The sequence below is a fragment of the Osmerus mordax genome, chromosome 1 (assembly GCF_038355195.1).
Source record: "Osmerus mordax isolate fOsmMor3 chromosome 1, fOsmMor3.pri, whole genome shotgun sequence".
Lineage (NCBI taxonomy): Eukaryota > Metazoa > Chordata > Actinopteri > Osmeriformes > Osmeridae > Osmerus > Osmerus mordax.
The window spans coordinates 5,733,662-5,758,864 of NC_090050.1; the positions used below are offsets into that span (position 1 = coordinate 5,733,662).

Sequence of the window (25,203 nt, forward strand, 5' to 3'; positions counted from 1 at the left end):
AAGTCCACATAGACACGTTAATGTGAATTTGTGAATCGCTTACATTTACTTGTGAATCATGAAATACATTTGTGAATCGCGTTACATTTATTTGTGAATCATGAAATACATTTGTGAATCGCGTTACGTTTGTTTGTGAATTATGAAACTAACCTAATTCCATAATGATGGCCTATCATAAACATTGTTGAATGTATTCCAAAAGTCAAACAATTTCTGCAAAGGTACAGAGATAAATCTGCAGCACCGTTTTAACATTTAGAAATACTGTTTCTCCAGCACAGCTTGCACAGATATATCGTAGAAACTTCAGGACATTAATAGTCTCAAAATAATAAATGAATCAGATATCGTCGTGTGCAGACAGCAATTTCGAAGTTGGACAACTCACTGACATTTCCAGTGGCCAGCAGGGTTTTCGATAAGAAATCCAGGGTTTATGTCCCTCAGGCCCTTGTCCCCAGACACAGGGACTTTCTGAGGGGTCACAGCCACTCCTGCAAAACCACCAGGACAATATTGACTCCCCACTCCCCATCTGTCACCTCTTCCACATCCAACAGCAAGGGACAAGAGAGGGAGCGAGGACAGAGAGACAGATATTTACAAGGAAGAAAGGTAGCGACAGGTAGACTGTCTTCTACCTCCTGTCCTTCCAACTCAAATCCCACCTCCCTCGTTCTCTCAGTTCCTCTATCGCACTGCTACACTTTTCAACGTTACCTTTTTTATGACCTCCCAGAGTGGATGACTCTGGCCAACAAATCACTCTGAATAAGCAATGCTTTCATGGGGGTGTTAGGAATAGCGTGGGAGAGACAACGAATCTCCACCTCCTCCCACTGTACAAAAATTAAGCCAAAATATCCCGGATACAGGTGCTGCCATCTTGTGCTGGTGATGTCTTTGAAGCCAGAGTCTGGGCAGTAGTGATCAGGTGGTGGAGCCGCAGTATCGAGGTCCCGCCCATACACCCGCCCGACCCAATCACGAGCACTGGCTGGTCTAATCTTAACGGTCTTTCACGCTGGTTGTTCTGGGACAGAAGACTTGTTAAAATAAGGTATAGACACAAATCTTAACATACTATATTTCAAAAAATTTAAGTAACATAATTTTTACTATTATTTAAATTAAACATAGGCTAACTGTCACAACTTGGTGGACAGCCAAATCATCTATCTTTATCTCATAGGTTATGCTTTAGCTAGGTTGTAATCACAGTCTATGGTTATCACATGCATTAAATATGTTAGCAACTGGAAGTTAGCAATCCAACACACAATCCACAGCCTAGGTACCTCCACGGACTGAAGTGAAGTAGTCACTTCATTACGTCTTACTTCTTTTTTATATTGTCATATTACTAATTAAATACAAACTGATCCATACAAATGTGCACTTGAACAGACATCAGTGTGATAAGAACTACCTCAAATGACAGAAACTATCTTTGGAGATTTTTATTTTAGACGTGCACTTTTTAAGTTTGGCTCATGTCCCATCCGATAACATGGAGGGGGCTAGACTTATCTTATGACCTATACTGCAGCCAGCCACCAGGGAGCAATCGAGATGTTTTGGCTTCAATTTCGGGGAGCTGTCAGGTTGTCCATCTTTACATGGAGAGATATGTTCTATCAGAGAATGTCTAATATGGGGAAAACTGCCACTCACGGGAAACTTCCGGGTTCTGAACTGGTTGCAGTTCCACTCTAGTTCCATATGATGGCGCTAACGGGCGAGTGCAAAATGAATGGAGGTCTATGGAGCTCAAATCTGAGATTTCTCAACGACAATCACGTGAAAAAGACAAATGTAGCCGTTTAGCTCCATAGACTCCGATTCATTTTGCACTCGCTCGCGATCACCCCCAGTGGAACTCTGGTGGAACTGCAACCAAATTCGGTACATGGGGCTTAATAGGGAGTGGACAGACTCTCCGTAGACGGGATCTGGTTCTATCCTGCTAAACTCGAGCCTAGACACCTCAGCAACGGACTCCATCACAGTCAGAAAGCTCTCTCTCTCTCCCCTTAAAAAAAAGTATATTAAAGTATACTATAAGTGTACTAAAAAAATGATAGTACACTTTTAGTTCACTTTTGATATACTTTTAAAGTATGCTTTGAAAATAGTTCACTTTTGTAAGAAGTATACTTAGAAAATAGTTCACTTTTGATATACTTTTAAGAAGTATGCTTAGAAACAGAAAATTGTATACTTGGTATTTCTTCAGGAGTAGGATGTACGTTTTCTATTATTATACAGCAAAAACAGTCAAAATAATTTTATAGTACATTACAGGGTACATTTTTTAGATCCATCTCATTCTAATTATTCATGTCTATGAAAATATATTATGCATTGCACATTGAATATTTTTTGGTACTGAAGCTGTAACCTTAATTACTGCCAAAACATTCTGAATGGAAAAAAAGAAAAAGCTACTTGAGAAAGAAGCAGACAGGAGGGTTGCATTATGCATTTGAAGGTTATACTGTCAAACTGACTGAAGAAAGAAATAACGACGTGAAAAAATGAAGACAGCGTGGCTCATTGACTGGTCAATTCCCATGATGCAAGGCGGTAAATAGTGTTAAAATTTGCTGATAAGTTTGCCGTTTGTTCGAAATACAAATGTAACTTCATGAATTTCGTTTTTTAAATGTGTCTGCTTAGAATGTAGTGTTTTGTTGCATGGTCATTGTTGTGGTGGTTTACCATTGTAACCATCAGTTAAATTACTGTTGCGTTTCATAAGAAGAGCTGGATTGTCATATCGGTAACGATTGCACAGTGAATAGTATCTTTCAGCCAAGAACCTGCTGTGTCACTTAGCAAGGGCCCCCGTTCTTGCTAAATGACATATAATCTGAGGCGTTTGATGGGTTCCTAAACATTATAATATAATAGTAAGTAATGATACAATTCAATTTATTAAGTTTACTTCTCGAAGTACTTGCATTTATTGAAAGTGCACTATTAAGTATTGCAAAGTATACTTTGAGGCTCTTTAGGAAGTATACCTCATGAACTGAAAGTGCACTACACAGGTTACTTTAGAATATTCCAAGGTATACTTTTAAGTACTTTGGGAAGTATACTTGATGAACTGAAAGTGCACTACACAGGCTACTTTACAGTATTCAAAAGTAAACCTTGAAATACACTATAAGTGTATGTCACCTAAAAAGTGGGCCAATTCAGTTTACTTAGTACAAAAATAGTATATAAATAAGTATAAAAATAGTATATAAATAAGTACACTGCTAGTATACTTTAAGTAACATGATAATAGTATACATTTTATACTAAGTATACTTACAAAATAAACTTGAAGTATATTTCTTTTTCGTAAGGGTCTATTTTCAATGACTTGGCAAAAGCCCCAGTGTTAGTCACTTAGCTGGCTGGGGCTAACAATCTGTTAGCAGTGAGTTTTCTGGCTAGCACAACATTAACAGTCCCAAGCTAGCCTCAACATTAACAGCGTTACAGTCCCCAGCTAACTGTCTCAACATTAGTAGTGTTACAATCCCTAGATAGCTGTCTCAACATGAGCAGTGTCACAATCCCCAGCTAGCTGTCTCAACATAAGCAGTGTTACAATCCCCTGCTAGCTGTCTCAACATTAGCACTGTTACAATCCCCAGCTAGCTGTCTCAACATTAGCAGTGTTACAATCCCCTGCTAGCTGTCTCAACATTAGCACTGTTACAATCCCCAGCTAGCTGTCTCAACATTAGCAGTGTTACAATCCCTAGATAGCTGTCTCAACATGAGCAGTGTTACAATCCCCTGCTAGCTGCCTCAACATTAGCAGTGTTACAACCCCCAGCTAGCTATATCAATGTTAGTAGTGGTACAGTCCCTATATAGCTCTGTCCCAACATTAGTAGTCTGCTACATGTCCTCCTATAGCGCTTCACTGGGTTTTAATTTGCACTTGGACGCTGCTGGGCCACTATCAGCTACCTTGACAGTCCCCTGACTCGGAGACCCTTCCAGCAAACCCTGTCCTACACACACATTTACACACACTCACACATGCACACACATACTCTAAAGCCAACACACACATATTTATTAATAGCCTGCATACACTCTGTTCAACCTGCATATACTTACAAAGGACATACTTTTACAAACACATCAATGCATAAATTACATGCTTACACACACACAACAGGCAGGATCCAGTAATTTTTCAGGATGTGCCTGGACTTCCTGGAAGTCCTAGATCAGATGGGAGTTAGACAGGTCACAGCCAATCATCCGGGCTCGTGCCTCACTCCGCTATTCTACTCCGCTGCCTCGCTGGCTCTGCAGAACACGTGTCACTGGATTGGGCCACTCAGCAACACCACATTAGCAAAGTCTGGGACAGCTTTAATGAGAGAGATGTGTGTGGGAAGAGAAAAATGCTGTGTGTGTGTGTGTGTGTGTGTGTGTAAGAGCAGAAAATCTGGAGTGAGGATCCACAGGATCCATTCATCTCCACAGCAGCAATAATGAGTGGGATCGGCCATGCAGAGCTCCCTCTGGCCAGGGCCCCTGCTGCGGTAGATGCAGCTCACAAGAGGAGTAATAAGACATGGGGGGGGGGGGGAGAGGGAGGGAGGGAGGGAGGGAGGGAGGGAGGGAGGGAGGGAGGGAGGGAGGGAGGGAGGGAGGGAGGGAGGGAGGGAGGGAAAAAGCAAATCTGTGAAGCACTCCAAACAAATGAAAGGCCATCCAAAGCACATTACTCTTACTAGCATTAAGCAGAAATGCTATAATAAAGTACAACATGTATGTTCACTCTACATTTCTTTGGTCTTGTTTTATGCACTTGACTCCATAAATTCAGAAACTTTATCATCAAACTGAGACACAATTAGGCTGATTTGGCAGGAAGTCTTGGCATTCTCCATCTGACACTGAGCCACTGACAGAAGACCACTGTCTAATGTACTGCCTGTCTCAGACAGCTGGACACTATGTAATCTCCCTATCTGGAAATCTCACATCTATTCCCTTTTCCCTATAACCCTAACCCTCCCATAGATCGACGTGGGAGAATCCGGACTGGAACAAAGGAATTCCAAGCAAATCTATCTGCCATTTATCGTCTTATCAATCTGACACAAGCTCCAACCATGGCAGTTTGAGCCATGGTTAAGGATAAGGAGGTCTTTGAGCTTGACGGACTGAAACCAACAGTGAATGAGGTTTCAACACCAAAATAGTGATGGGCGTTCCTTTGAAACGGTATATATATTTTATATTTATTATAAATGTCAACCTGAGATAGATACTTGCACAATTACAACTTTGCAAAGTGCCTGGTTCTTGAGCTAATCATTCCTCTAAAGTCCCACTAAAATCCCACTATAAAACGTGCAGACACATATACAGACACAGATTTCTTACATTATAGTATAGATGGCTGGAGCATCGAAGTGTGGGGAAAAATGGGACAGACTATGCAGGACCCCAATGATGGGAGGGCCCTTTAAAACCTTGGAATGAAAATGTGTTGAATAAAAAAAACAGACATAACCAAATTGCAACTGTTAGGCTGGATGTCAAACCTGCTCCCACCTCTCATATGCTAAAGTCTGGAGTTTCTGGACGGTCTCAACTTGATGGCTCTCACACCCCATTCAAGATTTGGTCTGATTGGTTGGTCTTGTGTATAAAGGGAATTGTAATGCATTGTTCTGTGGATTCTTCATCTCCTGAGACCTTCTCCTCAGTTCTCCCTTGTCCTACTCTCCTACTCTTGCTTTCTCTCTGATTAATGATCATGGTAGAGTAGGTAAGATTTAAAGCCTTCATTTTGTAACATGTTTGCCTTGTAATTGATTTCATTCATTTGCAATGTTATTAAATGCGTATTTCATTTTAACCTTACTTTGACCATTCTTGCTCTGATTTAACCCATAGAGTCAAATAACTGTAATTATATTTGTATTGGCATTATTTGGTTCATGCTAATACACTGTTCAGTTTCCCGTCTTCCTTTAAACCATAGGGGAATTCGTTTAGGTTGTTTGGCCAATATTTAACCCCCTACACAACCTATTCATGGTGCCCACATTTTTGGGCCCCTGTATGTAGGCCTAGTACCTGTTAGAAGAAGGGGTGACTAAAGGTGTTTAATTAATAAACATAAGCCTACTGAGGGTTTTAACCAGGGACGACATTTACAGAGGTGCAATATTATACATTTAGGATCAGAATGTCTGCCTTCAGCATGGATTTTTCCCTGTACTGTCTCACTTCTTACCTTTTGTAACAGCACTCGGCAGGTAAGCAATGCCGTGTGTCTACTGCCCGATGTAGAAGATACATCACAATACATAAGAACTTTATGAATCTTATTCTGATACATATTTGAGTTACAAAACTGGCCAATGCCTAGGAAAACTAGTGTGCAAACTTGAAAAGTAGGCTAATGCCCAAACAGAAATAAAAAAATATTTTAACAGACAGTATATGCATAATTGTGCATTTTATTTGACACTCGACTGCTATGTAGACAATTGTAGGCGGGATTATATTCGATATTTTAAAATAGGTTACTTTTCATTTAATTCGATTCATGCATGTATAATGTCTTATAGGCTAATATGTAACCATAACACTAAAATAATTTAAGGAACTAAAATAACTGATGAAACTAAAAGAATTTTAGGCAAAAATCTGTCAGCTCTTTGGGTTCTTCTAGAGGTGTTAGCTTTTGGCCGAAGACGGAGACTCAACCAAACAAATCTTTTTTGGGGGGGGGGAGGATTCAGTTCATTTCGTTCACTTAAAAGATGTGTTCAAAAAGAACCGATTCGTTTGCGAACGACCCATCACCAAAACACAAACTGCCTTTTTACAGATTAGCCTGAATCATGGGCGTGAAAGAAGCGCAGCCCTTGTCCCGGAGACTAAAGTGTGGGTGAACCCCCCCACAAACAATACTGGCTCCAAATAATCCCCAAATAATTATATCCTAGTGCGTCAAAAATAATAGGCTAACGGAAGATCGAGGGGATCCCTTTCATAACGTTCAACGAAAGAATCACCGAGCATTCAATATCGTTTCACCTTCCAACGGATAAATAGCATAACCACTTTATACCAATGTTGCGGACTCGACCATTTAAATACTAGACTTTTAGGGAGAGGAATTAATACGCGTTTTTTCTTACCTCTATGTAGCGGTAGAGAACGGATCTCCTTCCGAAGGAAATATGCTGTGTTGACTCCCGGTTAAAGGGATGCGTGGACGTCTGATCATGCGCAAGAAGCAAGACTGTACGCAAGAAGCAAGACTGATGCTGCTACCCCTGTGAGAGAAGGTACACTGGATTTTCAGATAACAGAAACGTCTCTCATCCGACGGATCTTTGTCATTGTCCCTCCCTCTATCCCTCTCCTCTTGCTCAGTTTCTTGCCTACCACCCGTCTGCGCAACGCAATTCACTACCACATGCAGCTCTTGTCGCATTCAGACATGCTTTACCACACTAAATCTCTCTCTCTCTCTGTCTCTCTCTCGCTCTCTCTCTCTGTCTCTCTCTCGCTCTCTCTCTCGCTCTCGCTCTCACTCTCACTGTCACTCTCTCCCTCTCTCTCTCACTCTCTCTCTCACACACACACAACATCCTACTTTCCTTTCTCACACGCACCTGCTCCTTCACGAATGTCCTTTTCCCCTTCAACCGGAACAGATTCAAACTGTAATTATTCCAATTAGACGGAGACAAACCACAGCGGCAGCAGGTTGCCTTGCTTTTGTTGTGACCTGCTTCTCTTCTACTCGGATGTGGCTCATTTTAGTTCGGGAATCAGCGTCCCCCCTCTCTCCCTCCTCCCTCTGTGTATCTCTCTCTGCTCCCCCCGAACGGGTGGGCAGAGCACGCTCCCCTCCCCCCTTCACGCCCCACTAATGAACAGCTCATGCCACAATATGCACACAATCTCATCATGGTGCGGGGAACGGCTTGTCGCGTCGGGACCACAGCCGACCTTCCCTAATGATCTCCTCTTACAGCGATTACACACCCTTTGCGCACCTGCGCTCCTAGACGTACAACTCAGACAAAACACACAGGGCCCCGGTCCTCACTAGCATCTCACAGGCCCCAATTAGACATGCTAGGTTGAGTTCGAGCGCTTGAAAAAAGGTACACAAATAAAGGGTGCGTCCCCATATGTAAAACCTTTATACTGTATCAGTGCTAATAACTTGCTTGGCATAATGATAGCTCTCAATAGGCCTAATTCATTAGCAATTTAACATATCTAGTATTCAAATTGGGTACAGTATGTGTGAATTAGGAAAACATTTAAATAATTGTCACTATATCTGTGACAAACCTAAATGCATGTTAAAAAATATAAACTTTGCAGATTATGTTTGGTGCTACTGTGGCCAATTATATTTTCAGTGTGGGAGATTCAAACCTATAACTAAACAGAGAGTGCATCTACTAACAGAGCAGACTATTCTCTATGGTTGTCTGGCTGGGCAAGCTGTTCAATCTTATTAAGTGTAAAGAGTGGCTGCATTTGATTGAGACTCCAAATATTAAAGAGAAAGAGGAGAGATATGCTGAGGATATGGCAAGTGTTTTTTTTTTGTTATACAACAACTGTACAGTATATACTGTATAGTGCTTCTTCTAAAATACAATTTGCAAAGATTCTGGGGGGACGTATTGACAACCTGTTTATCCTCTGTTAAAAATGTACTCTACTCATGGGTAAATACATGTAATGGTAATAGTATATCTGGAAATATTCCCTCAGTTTATTCAGAAACATGACTTTGGACTTTTGTTGAGATGGTTCATGGTAGTTTACTTGCATACTAAGCCTACTGGCTACGCTGGTAACAATATTCTTGCCCCACCCAAAGCACTTACACTACTGCAATTGCAAGCTCATCATTATAATTCTCTGGAGGACACATGCTTAAACATCCATCATAAATCCTCACCAAAATCAACAAAAAAAGACAAGAGATTGCATGTGGTTAAAACAATATTTTTTAAGTTATTGTTAATTTTATTTATCATCCTTCTAAGGTGTATTGAATAAAAAAAAGAAACAGCATTGCTCATAGGTTTAAGGTTTACCCATGCTGGACCTTCAACTGTCATATGATCTCAACTGTTAGGTAATGTATTAAGTGACAACGCACAAAATGAAATGACCAAACAAACAATGTCAAATGATGTGTGTTTGTGGTGAACAATTTCAAACCAATGTACTTAGCTTTGTTCTTTAAAGTTCACCTAAATCTTCCGTGAACATGGCCCTGATGCCCCACTCTTCCCCACTTCCTCCTTTCTCCTAACTCACGAACATTGACAAGCACTCAAGCACTGAGAACAAATGGACTGATTACACCATTCTAACCACGTTGGGGAAATGATTAAAAAATAAGAATTTAACGCACATTCCCATAATGTATTTTTATCTGCAATTTAATTTCTAGAGCTCATTTAACATGCTGCCTTCGGGTCATTGTGACCCACCGGTGGGTCACAATGACCCGAAGGCAGCACAAGGGTTATATTAAGAAGACAGCGCAAAGACTACTTAGAGAGCAGGTTGTGTTCAGCTGCTGCACACTAAATTACCATCTCCACACCTGTATTTGTCACGATCCCAGAGAGATCCCAGAAAGGGAAGAGGACCCAGACGCAGGGTACACGGTGATGGTTCTTTTATTTTTCTTTTCTCTCAACAAGGACAAGGCAAAAATCTTAGACGGAAACAGGTCGGTAATCCACAAGGCAAAAGTATCCAAAGTGTTTGGCAAAAGTCAGAGTCAAAAATACAAGGCTAAGGTCTATACACAATCTTGATATTATTTATCTGTAGGCTCAGTACATCATTAACACAAACAATACTTCACAAATGAAACAAACAAAGGGCCCGACTTAAGTAGGAAAGATAACGATTCACAGGTGAAATCAATACAACCAAATGACAGCCCAAAACACAAAACATAGAAACGAAAAACTAGACAGTGAAAACCAAAACCCACACAGTATTCATTTGGAGAGTCAAATATATACACTTTATATGTGCGTCAACGTATAATAATTTACTTATTGAAGTTAATAAGATGATATATAATTTGCTCTTCTATCGCTTGTTTAGTGTTTATAAAATCCAAATGGTTAAACAGAATTGATTTCTTTCACCGACATAAATGCCTTTTTTGCTCAGTATATAGGATTGCCCTTGACATGGCCTTCAACATGCGATAGCAATACTGCTAGCAAAGTAAAAACAAACTATAAACAAAAAAACGACTTCTGGTTAGGTTGGTATAGAAAGCTAGTCACCAGAATCCTGTTGTACCAGAGAATCACAATGCCACTGTTTACCCTTCCACACTACTAAGACATTTCACACTGAATGAAATATTGCCATTGCATACACAGCATGCTACGACTACATCACAATATACTGGACGGAATCAATGGATAATCCCAGGGCGCTGGCGGAAAGACTTTTCCCCTGGGGCTGGTGCTGAGGCTGCAGCCATCTGTTGCTGGGGAGGGGATAGAGGGGATCAATAGTTGTGATTCCTAATGATGTCTAAAAGGCCTGGAGAAACTAGAGATGTCTCCCAGCCTAGGGGCAGCGCAGGCTGTCACCCCCTGGCCATCACTCATACTGAGGACCAAGGACACTGAAGACCAGCATTACTGAGGACCAGGGACACTGAGGACAGAGTACCAGGGACACTGAGGACCAGGAACACCTTAGACTGAGGACCAGGGACACTTTCAAACTGAGGACCGGGGACACTTTCAGACTGAGGACCAGGGACACTTTCAGACTGAGGACCAGGGACACTATCAGACTAAGGACCAGGGACACTCAGACTGAGGACCAATGACACTGAGGACCAGGGACACCTTAGACTGAGGACCAAGGACACAAAGTAACAGGGACACTCAGACTGAGGGTCACTGTCATCACTGTTTTATGATAACACTTTCCAAATTAGTTATCTACCTAATTTCCTGTAACTTCACTTTATTATCTTTACTGACCAGGAAGCGACCGACAAGACACAACACCTTGCCATTCCATGACCCTATCCCCTCCCAATAATTAACTGAACAACACAGTCACATGACCCCACATACCCTGCCCACCTTTCAAGCCAACTAATCACAGAGATATTCACTCACTTGAGGCCATGATAGATACCAGTCTGGGACTGGTTATCTGAAGCCCTGGTGGTAGCTAACTAAAGCTATTGCTACTTACTACTATCACTAGCAAGCTTCCATCTAGGAAAATATAAAGTTTTGCTGTCCTCTGAGCACTTGGAGAGACTGGCTAGAAGATTGGGAAAAGAGAACATGTCATTTTCATTTCAAGACAGAGGTGGAGGAAAAGGAATTAGGTTGAGAGGAAAGGAAAGTATTTCATGAAGAAATGACCACAGCCCAGACTACAAAAAATACAGAAGGATTGTTGTGTGCTTTCAGGGCAGAATTAGATTGTGTCAGATTCAATATATGGTTTATCTATAATGTGTGCATGTGTGTAAGGCTGGGTGTCAAACCTGCCCCCACCTCTCATATGCTAAAGTCTGGAGTTTCTGGACGGTCTCAACTTGATGGCCCTCACACCCCATTCAAGATGTGGTCTGATTGGTTGTCCTTGTGTATAAAGGGAATTGTAATGCATTATTCTGTGGATACTTCATCTCCTGAGATCTTCTACCTCAGTTCTCCCTTGTCCTACTCCTTGCACACCTCTTGCTTTCTCTCTGATTTACAATGATCATGGTAGAGTAGGTAAGATTTAAAGCTTTCATATTGTAACATGTTTGCCTTGATTGATTTCATTCATTTGCAATGTTATTAAATGCGTATTTCATTTAACCGTACTTTGACCATTCTTGCTCTGATTTAACCCATAGAGTCAAATACCTGGAATTCTATTTGTATTGGCATTATTTGGTTCATGCTAATACACTGTTCAGTTTCCCATCTTCCTTTAAACCATAGGGGAATTCGTTTTGGTTGTTTGGACAATATTTAACCCCCTACATGTGTGTGTGTGTATTCAATGAGTAACGAAAACTAGCACACAACACACACAAACACCACGCACACACATACACACCCTTCCATTCCCTTATTCCATACCTGTGCAATATAGTGCCCTGCAAAGCATGCAAATTATCTTTATTCAGGTCTTTGTTTTTTTGTTTGTGTTTTTATTCTCTTCCTATCCTTTTTCCTAGACATGTCTACAACCCAGACCTTTGAGGATCCCTACCTCCCTCAATGTCACTCACCTCTGTTTACAAGCGGGCCACATGGGACAGGCCTAGAGATCCCCACAGCAGCTCCACAGTGGGCCGCAGACTTCCAGAGACCAAACTATGACAGCCAGTGGCTGGCCAGCAGCCCCCTCTGGATCCTGGGGCAGGGATGAGAAGCAGCACTGGGCTGAAAGCCCCCGCAGGTATCAGTCTTTGTCAAAAAACATGTCAGCAACACACTGTCACAGACTGTGTTCTTCCACAGGTACAGGTAGGAAGACAGAGGGAAGCCCTAGAAAAATCATTCAGTTGATTTAACACTGTTGAACAATGCCAGAGGGATGGTTAAGAAGCAGGTCCTAGAAAAAAGAAAACAATTACAATTCAGAAGGTACTGTTCCCTCTTTACCTCACATTTAACAGCTGAACCCCAACAAAGACCCACACACTAATACTAATGTGTGTGTGAGTGTGCACACTAGTACAAATGTCTGTCAGAATGCAGTGTGTGTATGTGAGACTGTGTCTGTCAGGTTGCGTTGCGTTAATTGTCAATGTATCAGGAGCATCTTCTTCCCTTGAGCTTCTTCTTGCCCACACTGGGGTTTGAACCAGGGTCCTTTGACTCACGCACACACACAACAACCACCTCTATAAACACAGCCAGCTACGCCGCTAAACAGGAGTGAGTTCAACCAACTTCTTATTCACATGTACATGTAGGCTGGGAGATATCCTGTCCCCCACCTCTCATATGCTAAAGACTGGAGTTGCACCTTCATGATCATTCTCACCCTTCACAGTGTGTTCAACAATTCACAAGTTCAGTAATCACACCATAGATTGAATAGATAGCTTTTATTGAAGCAGGGCTGGTAGCAAAGCCAAGCCTAATGCCTTGTGGTACAGGCTGGTAGCAGAGCCAAGCCTGAGGCTGGTAGCAGAGCCAAGCCTAATGCAGGGTGTCGCAGGCTGATAGCAGAGCCGAGCCTGGAGCGGTTGGTGTAGGCTGGTAGCAGAGCCGAGCCTGGAGCGGTTGGTGTAGGCTGGTAGCAGAGCCGAGCCTAATGCAGGGTGTCGCAGGCTGATAGCAGAGCCGAGCCTGGAGCGGTTGGTGTAGGCTGGTAGCAGAGCCGAGCCTGGAGCGGTTGGTGTAGGCTGGTAGCAGAGCCGAGCCTGGAGCGGTTGGTGTAGGCTGGTAGCAGAGCCGAGCCTGGGGCGGTTGGTGTAGGCTGGTAGCAGAGCCGAGCCTGGTGCTGATGGAGGCCGGTAGCAGAGCCGGGCCTGGGTTCCGGGTATGGACTCGGGGTGTGGCGGAGAGTCCTTCTGGGTTACGGCCGAGCAGCGGCTCGATCGGATCCCCCGGGGAGCCTGGATAGATGACAAGGAGAAGCAGAGAAAAGGGGAGGGAGGGCGACAAAAACATGCTAGCACAAGGATCAGAGCAATGGAAGACACTTTATACAAACCTCGTAATTGATACGGGGAGTTTGGTCGCATTCTTCCGTGCTTTAGCTAGGCTGATGCGTATGAAGTTGATTGGAGTTGGTGCGTATTCTTCCGTGCTTTTGCGAGTTGCTTGATTGGAGTAGAGGAGGAGTCTTGGTGCGCTGTCTTCCTCCCGAACTTTAGTTAGTTAATCTAACTCCCTGATGTGTTCTGATTGGTTGTTATTACAGATAATAGTGTGGTTATAAAGGGATTCTTCTCCTGGGGTCCTTCTCAGCTTCTACTTCTCCTTGCTCTCCTCTCTCTCCTTTTGTCTCTGATTTACAATAATCATGATAGAGTAGATAAGATTTAAAACCATAAGTTTGTAACAATATAAAAAATCCTACATACACTGGCACTAATGTGTGAGAGAGTGTGTGTATGTCACAAGCAGACCTAGAACAGAAAGATGTTCACTGTCCAACCTCTTCCACCCTGAGAAGTGAACCTCCTTCAGTGGGCTGCATGTGTGGATACGCTGGCACTGCCAATCGTGCCATCTGCCTAGGAAACATACGGTTGGGGGTGTGTGTGTGTTTCAGGTCTGATGGGTGGTATCAAGTCAGCACACACCTGGGCCAAACCATGCGGAACAACAAACAACACCAACACCTTGGTTTCCCACTGTGTGGACTGTCTTTCATACTGAAATGCAACTGCACACACACAAACACACTCAAAAGATAGAGAACTGCCGAGATTTCATGAATGCCCTGTGTAGATAGTCTTTTTTTCATGCTCTTCGTAATCTGCATCCTTTTTTCAAGAGGTTTCCTGATGGAGGGCAAGAATACAAGAATATTGCACGTCGCTTGTGCTCGTTTTTCTCATTCTCCTCTAAATACAAGTCTCTTTCTGTCACCTTAAAAAAAAATCTGCAACCACAGCCAAATAAACATTGTGAAGCAATACGCTGAATATACGCTGAGCCAAGCATGAAAGTGGATGGGATTTCAGTACGTTTTCAAGTTTTTCTCCTTAGAATTTAACATACACTGATTGTGTTATTGTTCCAGTTAATTCCTGTGTTGCATCATGGCCTTGTAGAACATGGCTCACAGTGTGATTTCTTCACTGTCTAAAAGCAGTACTATGTATCGTAAAGATTAGAACAGAACGGAGGGCAGTACTGTGTATCCTAACTAAGGATGAGGGCAGTACTGTGTATCTTAAGGATGAGGGCAGCAATATTTCAAGCAGTGCCAAGAGCCAGTCATGAATTCCCAGCCTAAAATGTCCATGTTGGTGTGTGTGTTTGTCTGTGTTGGGGGGGGGGGGGGGGGCACAGGGCCTTACTTATGTACTGGATCTAAATTTCAAGGGGCGGAGGGAGTAAACCTACCCGCAACAGATGAGGCTCTCGTCTAGAGCTGTCCATCTTCAAAACCATCCCCCCCCCCATTTTGACTCAGGGCGAATGGGTCCCAAGGGACTGGACCCATTACATCCATTATCTGGACAGACAGAATATGGGGGAAACTGTACCATTGATCGATCAAAGTAGGGGGAAGAAGGGGGGAGATGGTATTCTTGTCAAATGAACAGATAATGGTTCATCTCACCAAGACTGCTTTGTGTGTTTGTGTGTGGGGTACCAAATAATTAAGTCACATGGCTTTGTTGAAGAACATACATGGTGTATCCAATTGTAACACGCCAAGACCTACTGAAAAGTCTATATTAATCATATCATTCAAGCTACTCCACTGTCGAAATCATAGAAAGTTTAGTTTGAGAGAGTATTTCTCATACCCTCGACTCCAAGTTTGACAGCGCCAACTCTAGAGATGAAACATCCTCACAACCAATCTCCTCTTAGTAAGAGAGGAGGCAGCGCGGAGAAGCGTATCCAAACTTCTTGGCGTCTGACTATCAGATGAAAGAGAGACTCATCGCCATGACGATTAGCTGAGGCCACGGTGTGGGAGAGCACGCGGCAGACCTCCTTTATTCCAGAGAGAGGTTTCCTTTGAACTCCGACAGCAGAGCTTAACAATGTGACTAACGACACTTGGTAATGAATACATCAATGGCATCACAGGCGCTCGTTACCGGTGCCCCTCAGTGAGGAGAGGTTGGACGAGGACTTGAGCGGTCAGGAAAACTGACGAAACGGCAAACAGAATATTTCCTACAGATAGAAGTCAAAAACACTCAGCTTGATCCTTGAGAAACAGAAATGGAGAGAAGTAGAAAGTAAGGCAAGCAAAGTGTGACACATGAAAAGAGGGGGGCAACAAGTAGACAGTATAATAGAGGAGGAAATTGCACTCTTACAGGCAGGATACCACAAAATACAAAGAATGGAAGATATGCGCTTTCCTTTACAGTATACAGTAGTGTAAAAACTGCTAGTCTTTGTCATGCTCAGTAAATGCTAATATGCTTAGGGTGTGTAGAGAAAGTAAACCAGTCTAATTAAGGACTTAATTAACTACCAAAAAGACATTAATCTATATTATGACTCTCTAGGCAAGTCAATAGGAGCACCTTTCAATGGGAATTATAAGGATGTCACAATCATAGTTCAGCGCCAAATAAGCCATGGCCTATCCATTTAAATGACTGACCGGCCCTAACAAACAGCTAATCTGGTTAGCCTGTGGACCTGTTAGAATAGGTAGCATAGCATGCATTCTCCCCAAAGATTACTGCTAGTGCCTGAATCTTTTTACAGAGGTCCAAAACCTTAAAGTTGTTACTTAATAATACTGGCCTGAGAAACCTCCCTGTAACTCCCCTACCTCTCACAGAGACATTAGAAATAATTTCTGTCAAAACGTGTATTAAGCAGGCACATTTCCACACAAACCATTCATTCATCTATAAAATTAAAACTGTTTATTTCCACAAACGTTTGAGTAAATTGATGCCTGGGCCATTATTAATTTACCGATGACTCAGCAAATCCGACAGCCACACAAATCAGTCTGTGCATTTTAATTAAGTCGAGTAAGCCCGCCGTATTTGTTTGGACTCTATTCTGAAGTCACAGTGGTGTGCAGTATAGAACACGACCAGAATTACAAAAATATTATGCTGTAGCTATTCAAACCTCAGACACAGTGTAGGTTTAGAGACTCAGGAGTGTTCATCACAGCTCATATAATGGGGTGTAGTATGCTTGCCCTCGGCGAGCACAAACCATTGTTCTCTCACATATTATTGGGTGTGCTCAAGCCTTCGGTGAGCACCACCATTGTTCTCTCATATATATTTATTATTATTTTCCCACCCCTAAAAAAACTTGAATATATGCACTACATAGACCAAAATGTTAATCTTGGTCCTGATTGAGTTGCTTGTATTCGCGCGAACGTTCCGTTTGACTGTTGCTCACAACTCAAGCTTGTGTGGTGCATCGCTGTCTTCAATGCCACAGCATCATACATTTAAGCAATTCAAGACTTGCATTACAGTAAGTAATGTCACATTAAATAATGTATTTAAACTCAAGCTTGTGAGGTGCGTCGCTGTCTTCAATGCTACAGCCTAAACTTTATGTCAATCTGTTTGTGAAAACAGCTAACATGCATTGCGCTAGCACTAGTTAGCTTGCCATAGGCATTTCTCATATGGACAGGTGAGGGGAAATTGTGCTTATGGCACAAATGACTGGTTTGTGAACCGGGGAGCCATGGTAAATTGTAGAGCTAGCTAACTACTAGACTTCTGCTGTGTGGGAATCGCAGGAGCTAACCAGTCGAAGGGCGTACAAAAATACAGGGTGTTGATATTCACAGCCTGGAAACATTCCCATCAGCAACCGACGCAAGCACACCCCACAGTTTACCCAGAACTTGTACCCTCTCTAGTTGTGTATGCAATGTTCTGTAGTTTTCCATCTTCACCCCTCAAAGGGGAGCAAAGTCACTCTTAAACCAAGGGTGTTTCATATTTAGAATAAGCATAGTGATCCATGATCTTTGTTTAACCCTTGTGCTGCCTTCGGGTCACATGACCCAAAGGTTCATAACGAATCACCGTTGTGTTTACCCAATTTTACCCAATACAAAAACAAATAAAAATAATTTTCTTTTAACCATTGCAATGTGGGGGGTCTGAGACAGCCCGACAGTTAAAAGAAAATGCTTCACTTTGTTTTTGTAGGAGGTAAATTTGTCGCAATACGACAGTGGGTCACAATGACTGATGGGTCAGAATGACCCGAAGATATCACAAGGGTTAACCTCACACTAACGGACTCCAAATGACATCAGATGCATGAAGCTGTTGAGTATCCGCTCAATCCTATCCCCTGGACTAGACAGATCCAAGTCAGTGACAAGGGCATTGATGATTTGCATATTTAAATTATTAATAAAGATCATTTTAAGTTCCCCCCTTCTCCAAATGAATAAAATATGTGCTTGTTTTAGCAGGCCAGCATCCACATATCTAACAGTGGAACAGGCAGGGGGTCCCAGCAGGGAGGCCTGTCTGTCTGGCCGGCCTCAGAAGAGCCACGCTGGCCATGCGGCACTGTGGGGCTGGGGGGAGGAGAGGCTGAGACAGGTCCAGGCAGAGAGGGAGGGGGGCTCAGACAGAGAGGGAGGGGTTCGCATCTGTCTGTCAAGTGAGCTAATGACCATCCGTCAGCATCTGCCATGTATATGTGTGTGTGTTTATTAGTGTGTGTGTTGTGTGTTCAAGCAAGCTCATTAAACAGTCATTCTGCCGAGGTCTCTGAAAAGATGGTTGAAGAGAGACATAGATAGAAATAGCAAAAGGACATTGAAAGTCAAGAAATAAAGGTGGGAATGACAACAATGGAAAGAAAGAGCAAAGGAAAGAAAGAGTAAAAGAGGGGGGAAAAGCAATTAGCAAGCAACAAAGAGCTGCATGTGGTGTCGTATCATATCGCTTTTACAATAGTCCTTTTTTAACTTTACTATCTTTCAACCAGCATCAACATCAATGTTGTTCTGCCCCAGAATTTCAGCTTCTCAACTACTGTGTCAATGTGAAGGGAACTAGAGAAGCTAAAGGGACAAACAAAGGAAGGAGAAGAAAGGGGGGCAGATGGGTAGCAGGAGGATGGAGGGATGGATGGACGGAACAGATGGAGAATGGGATGGATGGAAGGGCAGAGATGACAGAGTAGTTTAATTTTAATAGAGACAAAAAAATAAATAGGAAGAATGAGATATGAAGAATGAGTTATGAAGAATGACAAGGAGTCTCCAACTCAGGAAGCCCCCCCAGCCCCACTCCATCTTTCTTCGTACATGATAAATGTTTTGGCCACAAAAACTTAAATATTTCCTGAATAGTGCAACGGAGCCTTAGAGAAAACAATATAAGGTTTCAGAAACAAGACGCTGATTTTGACATCTTTTGTGCCGTAATGTAAAAACTGTGGGTTAAAAACTGTGAGTTAGTGTAAGGATGAGCTCTCTCAGCAGGCAGGCCGGAAAGAGTCACGACAATTAGAAAAGGGTTGACTCGGTTTTATTAGCTCGACGTTGGATCATGCCACCAATCCACAACAGAGTGGCTAGCATGAGTGAACAAGTGTGTACAAGAGTGCTTAAATACAGTATCGGGACATGTTCAAACATAGAATGCACAGAATCACTTCCTTAACGGGTCTTTAGTGGTCAGTACACTGATACAGTAGAACATACAAGACAGGTGAAGTGGTCGTTAATCACATAAGCCCTATTTGTACATGTTTTGCCTTACTGTCTCCTAACTGTCTGGGCTGTGTGCTATATTCTGCTCAGAGGGGGCCTCGCTGCATGACCTCTTGACCTTACAGAGACTCAAGCTGTACATGTACACTGAAAATCTGCATATCAGTTAGGGTGCCTATAATAATAATAATAAATATAGCTGCAAGCAGCGATGCGGGTTCCTCCGCGAAATGGCAAAATATTATAAACGTAGACTGTAGAAGATCGAGAGTTGGACAACAAGAGAGCAAAACTACTTCATGTTTGGCCAACAACAATAGGCTGAATGGGGATTTGAACTTATGAGCATACGGTTACAAGTCAGTCTCTCTATCCTCTCTGCTACACACCAACTGTTGAGATTTTATGAATAGAAAGGGCAGAGCATTAGCTTTTGTCAGCTTTGGGACAAAGGTTAAGAAACGGTTGACATTTCAAGGTGAAATTGCATGAAATTGTGCATGGTATTTCAGAATGTCATCCTGTTTAACTATTAAAATAACTATTAAAACCGGTGTCTGTTTCCGCAGACACCGGTCTGCCCCCTCCACCGGTGAACATCCAGGGAATGGACATTGAGAGAGTGGAGTCCTACAAATACCTGGGTGTTAACCTGGGGAGTCAGGTGGCTGAGCGGTGAGGGAGTCGGGCTAGTAATCCGAAGGTCGCCAGTTCGATTCCCGGTCATGCCAACTGACGTTGTGTCCTTGGGCAAGGCACTTCACCCTACTTGCCTTGGGGGAATGTCCCTGTACTTGCCGTAAGTCGCTCTGGATAAGAGCGTCTGCTAAATGGCTAAATGACTAAATGTAAATGTAACCTGAACCACAGACTGGACTGGACTCACCACACTGACGTACTGTACAGGAAAGGTCAAAGCAGGCTCTACCTCCTGAGGAGATTGAGGTCCTTTGGAGTGCAGGGGGCACCCCTAAGGACTTTCTATGATTCAGTGGTGGCATCAGCCATCCTGTATGGTGTGGTCTGCTGGAGCAGCAGCATCACTGAGAGGGAAAGGAAGAAGCTGGACAAGGTTATCAAGAAGTCCAGCTCAGTCCTGGGCTGTCCTCTGGACTCAGTGCAGGAGGTGGGCGACAGACGGGTCCTGGCAAAACTGACATCTATGCTGGATCACGAGTCGCACCCCCTGCACTGTCCGCTCTGGAGAGCAGCTTCAGCGATAGGCTGATTCATTTACATTTATGCATTTAGCAGACGCTTTTATCCAAAGCGACTTCCAAGAGAGAGTTTTACAAAAGTGCATAGGTCACGGATCATAACAATGAGATAGCCCCAAACATGATGCATTGTGAAAACCAAATAAGTCCCAAAGGGAAGAATAATAAGAGCATGTAGTTTGACAAGTTACAATTAAACAGCAAGAACCTCAAAAGTGCAAGATTCACCCTCGGTGTGTGAAGGAGAGGTTCCGCAGATCCTTCCTTCCTGCTGCCGTCAGATTGTTCAACAAACACTGCTGACACTGCTGCTCAATCACGTCCATAATCACTTCTATGTGCAATATTTTATTTATTTTAATTTAAAATATTTTATATATTTTAAATTGTTACTCTGAGTGCTGTACTGTACCCTGCTGCTGTTGCAAACTGCAATTTCCCCACTGCGGGACAAATAAAGGATTATCTAAACAGATAATCAAAATTATGACAGGTCAAAAGATTGTGGCTGGATTCGAACCTACAACCTTATACTTTGCAGGTCACCATCCCAGCCCATTCAACCTATGTTGAATTCTCAGCCCATTCTCAGTGTGGAATATTGTCATGTTCAGTTACTGTATAATAAAGTAAGCTGTTTCTGGGAGTCAGGTGGCTGAGCGGTGAGGGAGTCGGGCTAGTAATCCGAAGGTTCCCAGTTCGATTCCCGGTCATGCCAACTGACGTTGTGTCCTTGGGCAAGGCACTTCATCCTACTTGCCTCAGGGTAATGTCCCTGTACTTACTGTAAGTCGCTCTGGATAAGAGCGTCTGCTAAATGACTAAATGTAATGTAATGTAATGTTTCTCCTGTGTTCTAAGCGTTGTTAGATTCAGCAAAAGTTGAAACTGCTCTAATTCAATCATATTTTGACATACCAAGGTGAAATTGTTTGTGGTACTTCAGAGTGATGTCATCTTGAACCCTATTGGTTTGAAAAACCATCAGTCAAAATTATATTTGATTTATTGACACAAAGAAATTGAGGCAATGTGTACATTTACATAAATACACCCCTTTCAGCCATTTAGTATTTGATTCAACTGTCTTAAGCAACGTTTTTAAATACGTCAATGATACATATCTCTACAAAATCTCAAGTCAGTTAGAGCTTTGGTTCAAGAGAAGAGGAATTTTTAAAGTTTTCCAAACTTGGATGTAGTATCAATGTGCCAAATTAGAAAATGTATGACCAGGGACTTTTTTAGATATTGGGGTGGAAGGAGAAGAAAAATTATAATAATAATACTAACAAAAACAATAGGTTCCCTCCAGTGGCGATTTCTTTAAGACTGCAAGGGAAGCTCAGCTTCCCCTAACATTTAAAAAAATTCATGTTCAAATATTTACTATTGTGTTAACATTTTAAATGCGTTATAACACGTTCATATCGAAGACGAGTTCGTTCAGAATCAGCTACATATATTAGCAGGTCGACTGACTGATTTCCATCTCATACATTCCCGTAGCGCCACAGTGCAATTCCCTGTTGAAGCTCAGCTTCCATGGACTTCAATGGGGCTGCGTTGAACAGTTTTTTTCAGTGCTTCGAAACTATACGGTCATTGGATAAATGCTGCGATTATGTCCCGCCCTGGACCCTCAGCGTCTCTGGGGGTGAATGGAGGAGTGGGCTGGCCTGGACGCTGGGCTTCCGCGTGATGATTGGAGGGTCTGTCGAAAGACTGCATCTCCTTTTGATTGACAGCGATTTTGTACTATAAAAAGTCGCCGAAGCTATTCAAGCTCAATCCCGTCACGGATTTTGCAACTGTAGTTGAAAGACAAACGGCTGCAACCTATTTCTTGGTATTTGCTTGGCGAAATTGCTAGCCAATTTTCATCATACATTTCATACAATTATGCATCACATTCCTTTTTTCAGTTGAACCTAATTCCCATATTTCCTTCGGGTTTAAATATTTTTTGGTTAGATCGTTCGTTAATTCATTCATACAGTAGGCTAGGCTAGTGTCGTAGGGGTGAACTAGCCAGTGAACTGAAAATGTATATGATGTAGGCCGAAAATGAGCTTCCCCTGTTTGAAAGACCAGCAGCCGCCACTGGTTCCCTCCTACCGGAGGAACCCTAATAATAGCAACAATTACAATAGGGTTCCTCCTGACGGAGGAATCCTAAATATAGCTGCAAGCAGCGATGCGGGTTCCTCCACAAAATGGCAAAATAATATAAAAATGTACATTTGTAGAAGATCAAGAGTTGGACAACAAGAGAGCAAAATTACTTTATGTTTGACCAACAACAACGGGCTGAATGGAGATTCAAACTCAAAAGCATGAGGTTGCAAGTCAGCCTCTCTGCTACACATCAACTGTTGAGAGTTTATCAATAGCCATATTGTCTTCTACATTTCCTGACAGATGCTTATCAATATGCTGTGGCTGGATGGGGGAATGACATGAAAGTGCGGCACCTGGCCACCAAGGACTTACATTTAATCATGGGAAATTTAAGTATAATTTTTTTTTTAAGTATGATTTTGGTGGTAGTTTACTCTGACTAGGTAGCGAGTTGTTAGCTACGTGGCTAACAGCTAGCCTGTTTTTCGTCCGGGCCCGCCCGCGGGACCGAAACACTGCCCCCTACTCCCCCTGTTACTACGCACTAAATGTTAATAAATATATTTTTTTGACTACTACACATGTTATACATCATTGGAAAGCTACGATTCTTGTGCTTGTAGATATGTAAACCATTTCAAGATCGAGTCACAACAACAAGTTTAGTCAACGTCTTTGTCCAGTCACCACTTTGGTGTTGTTTACAAAGCCAAACGTCTCTACTTACCCTCAAAGGTTCTGTGTCGTCCAGGGGCCCGTTCTCCGTACGTCGCTTATTACATCCGAGATCAAATGACACATCCAAGATGACATCATCTTGCTTATCATGATCTGGCTAATTCGGTTCTTCGAACACACTTGTTGTTTATGATTAGTATAGCTGGATTGAGTTATACGTTGGTCTAAAAGGGGGTATGTATCGATAGTAGAAACCTTGATCAGCAACGCTGCTATTGGCTGCTCACATAAGTCTATGGCTGCTCACTGTGGCCAAAATGAGCGCCCAGTTTTTTCCGCAACGGAGCCAACAGAGCAACAGCTTGCTCGAAGGTTACTCCGAATTTGAAGATTTTATCAGAACGCCAGGGAACACCTCAAAGTCTGCAAAATCCAAGAAAGAGGGCTGGCAAAAAGTAGCAGACCAAATTAAATGTAGAGGAGTGACCACGCGTTTTATCGCTTATTACAGTAAGCTAGGCCTATGTTTTTTTTTTATTTTTATACTTTCATATTTTCATTTATCATCTTTAATGTCATATGATGTGGTTTCAACAAATGTATTATGTAAATGACACCCTCACAAAAAAAGATAAGCTATCCTCTCAAAAAGTATAGGCTACCTATCTATCACGCAATGAGCAATTAATTCGGTTTTTCTCCAGTACGGAGAACTGGCCCCAGCAAACAACACATCAAAACTTGATCTGCGTACATTCCCAAGGGTTCAAAGTATCTAACCATGTAAAGTAATTCGTCCAAATACAATGTTTTACGTTCATGAATAGCCATTATCCTTTGTTTCATTATGCAAGTTAGCCGACAGAAGAAACAACTTGTTCACATAAAAGTGTTCTTTTCTCCGGTTAGCAACGGAGTATTTACGATATGAAGGCATTAAAATGTCCGTTGAACCCTCCCCTTTTGATTGACCTTGTTTGACCCAATAGGAGCTTCCCCCCGCCCCCCCCCCCACACACACTCGTTCTAAACTAATTTCTCGAACTGGCTTCGACTGGCTCTGAAATTAGCTCGTTAGCCTTGTAGCTGACAGCTAGCTGAAAATGCCAATACCTCATTTGTATGTGTCTGTGGAGCCGTCAAAATAAAAGTCGATTGCGCAATATGGTTGACAGAATCAGTGTTCTTTGTGCGCCAATCCTGGGAATCAGATAAAGCACTCCAATGTGTTCATGCTTCAGTTTTTGTGTTTCAGTAATACTAATTAGGGATTTAGCTATTATATATGATAGTTCTAAGTACCACCTTTCATTAGAGATAACAATTATGAAAAATAATACCTTTTTATCCTAAGTATTTGACCTTGGTTACAAAGGGTAATTTTGGAGTCTCCAAAAGGCCCTTTTAGAAAACACCTGGATGTACTCTTATAAAAACGTGTCAAATATGAATATATTGTGGTATTATGTTTGACTTTTGATTTGAATTGGATAAGGCTTCCACCTGTGGTCCAATTTAGTCTTCCAGCTAATACCTACCACCTCTAGGGCTCTTCAGGCCTCTGTTTTCAAAACAAAATCTAGGCGGAAATAGAAACTTTCACTTTCCTTGTGTTCAAGCTTCTATTACTCAACACCAGTAGGACTGACAGGGGTCCTGACAACAGGGGAAATAACTTCAGAGTGTCAGCTTTCAAAAGAGATCATTTACATGCATGTACTCCAAATGGTTCAAGAACAGCTTTCAATTTACTTTGGGTATGCTGTTTAGGCGT

The 25,203-nt window shown here is 42.4% G+C and overlaps 1 protein-coding gene across 1 annotated transcript in view; it reads right to left on the reverse strand.

Moving 5' to 3' along the window:
• cntn2 (contactin 2) overlaps window positions 1-7,222 on the reverse strand; it is a 53,927-nt gene extending 46,705 nt beyond the window's left edge. Inside the window, exon 1 of the mRNA XM_067238823.1 lies at window positions 7,188-7,222. The gene's annotated coding sequence lies outside the window, so the exon portion shown is untranslated. The remainder of the gene's footprint in view (window positions 1-7,187) is intronic.
• Window positions 7,223-25,203: the final 17,981 nt, after the last annotated feature.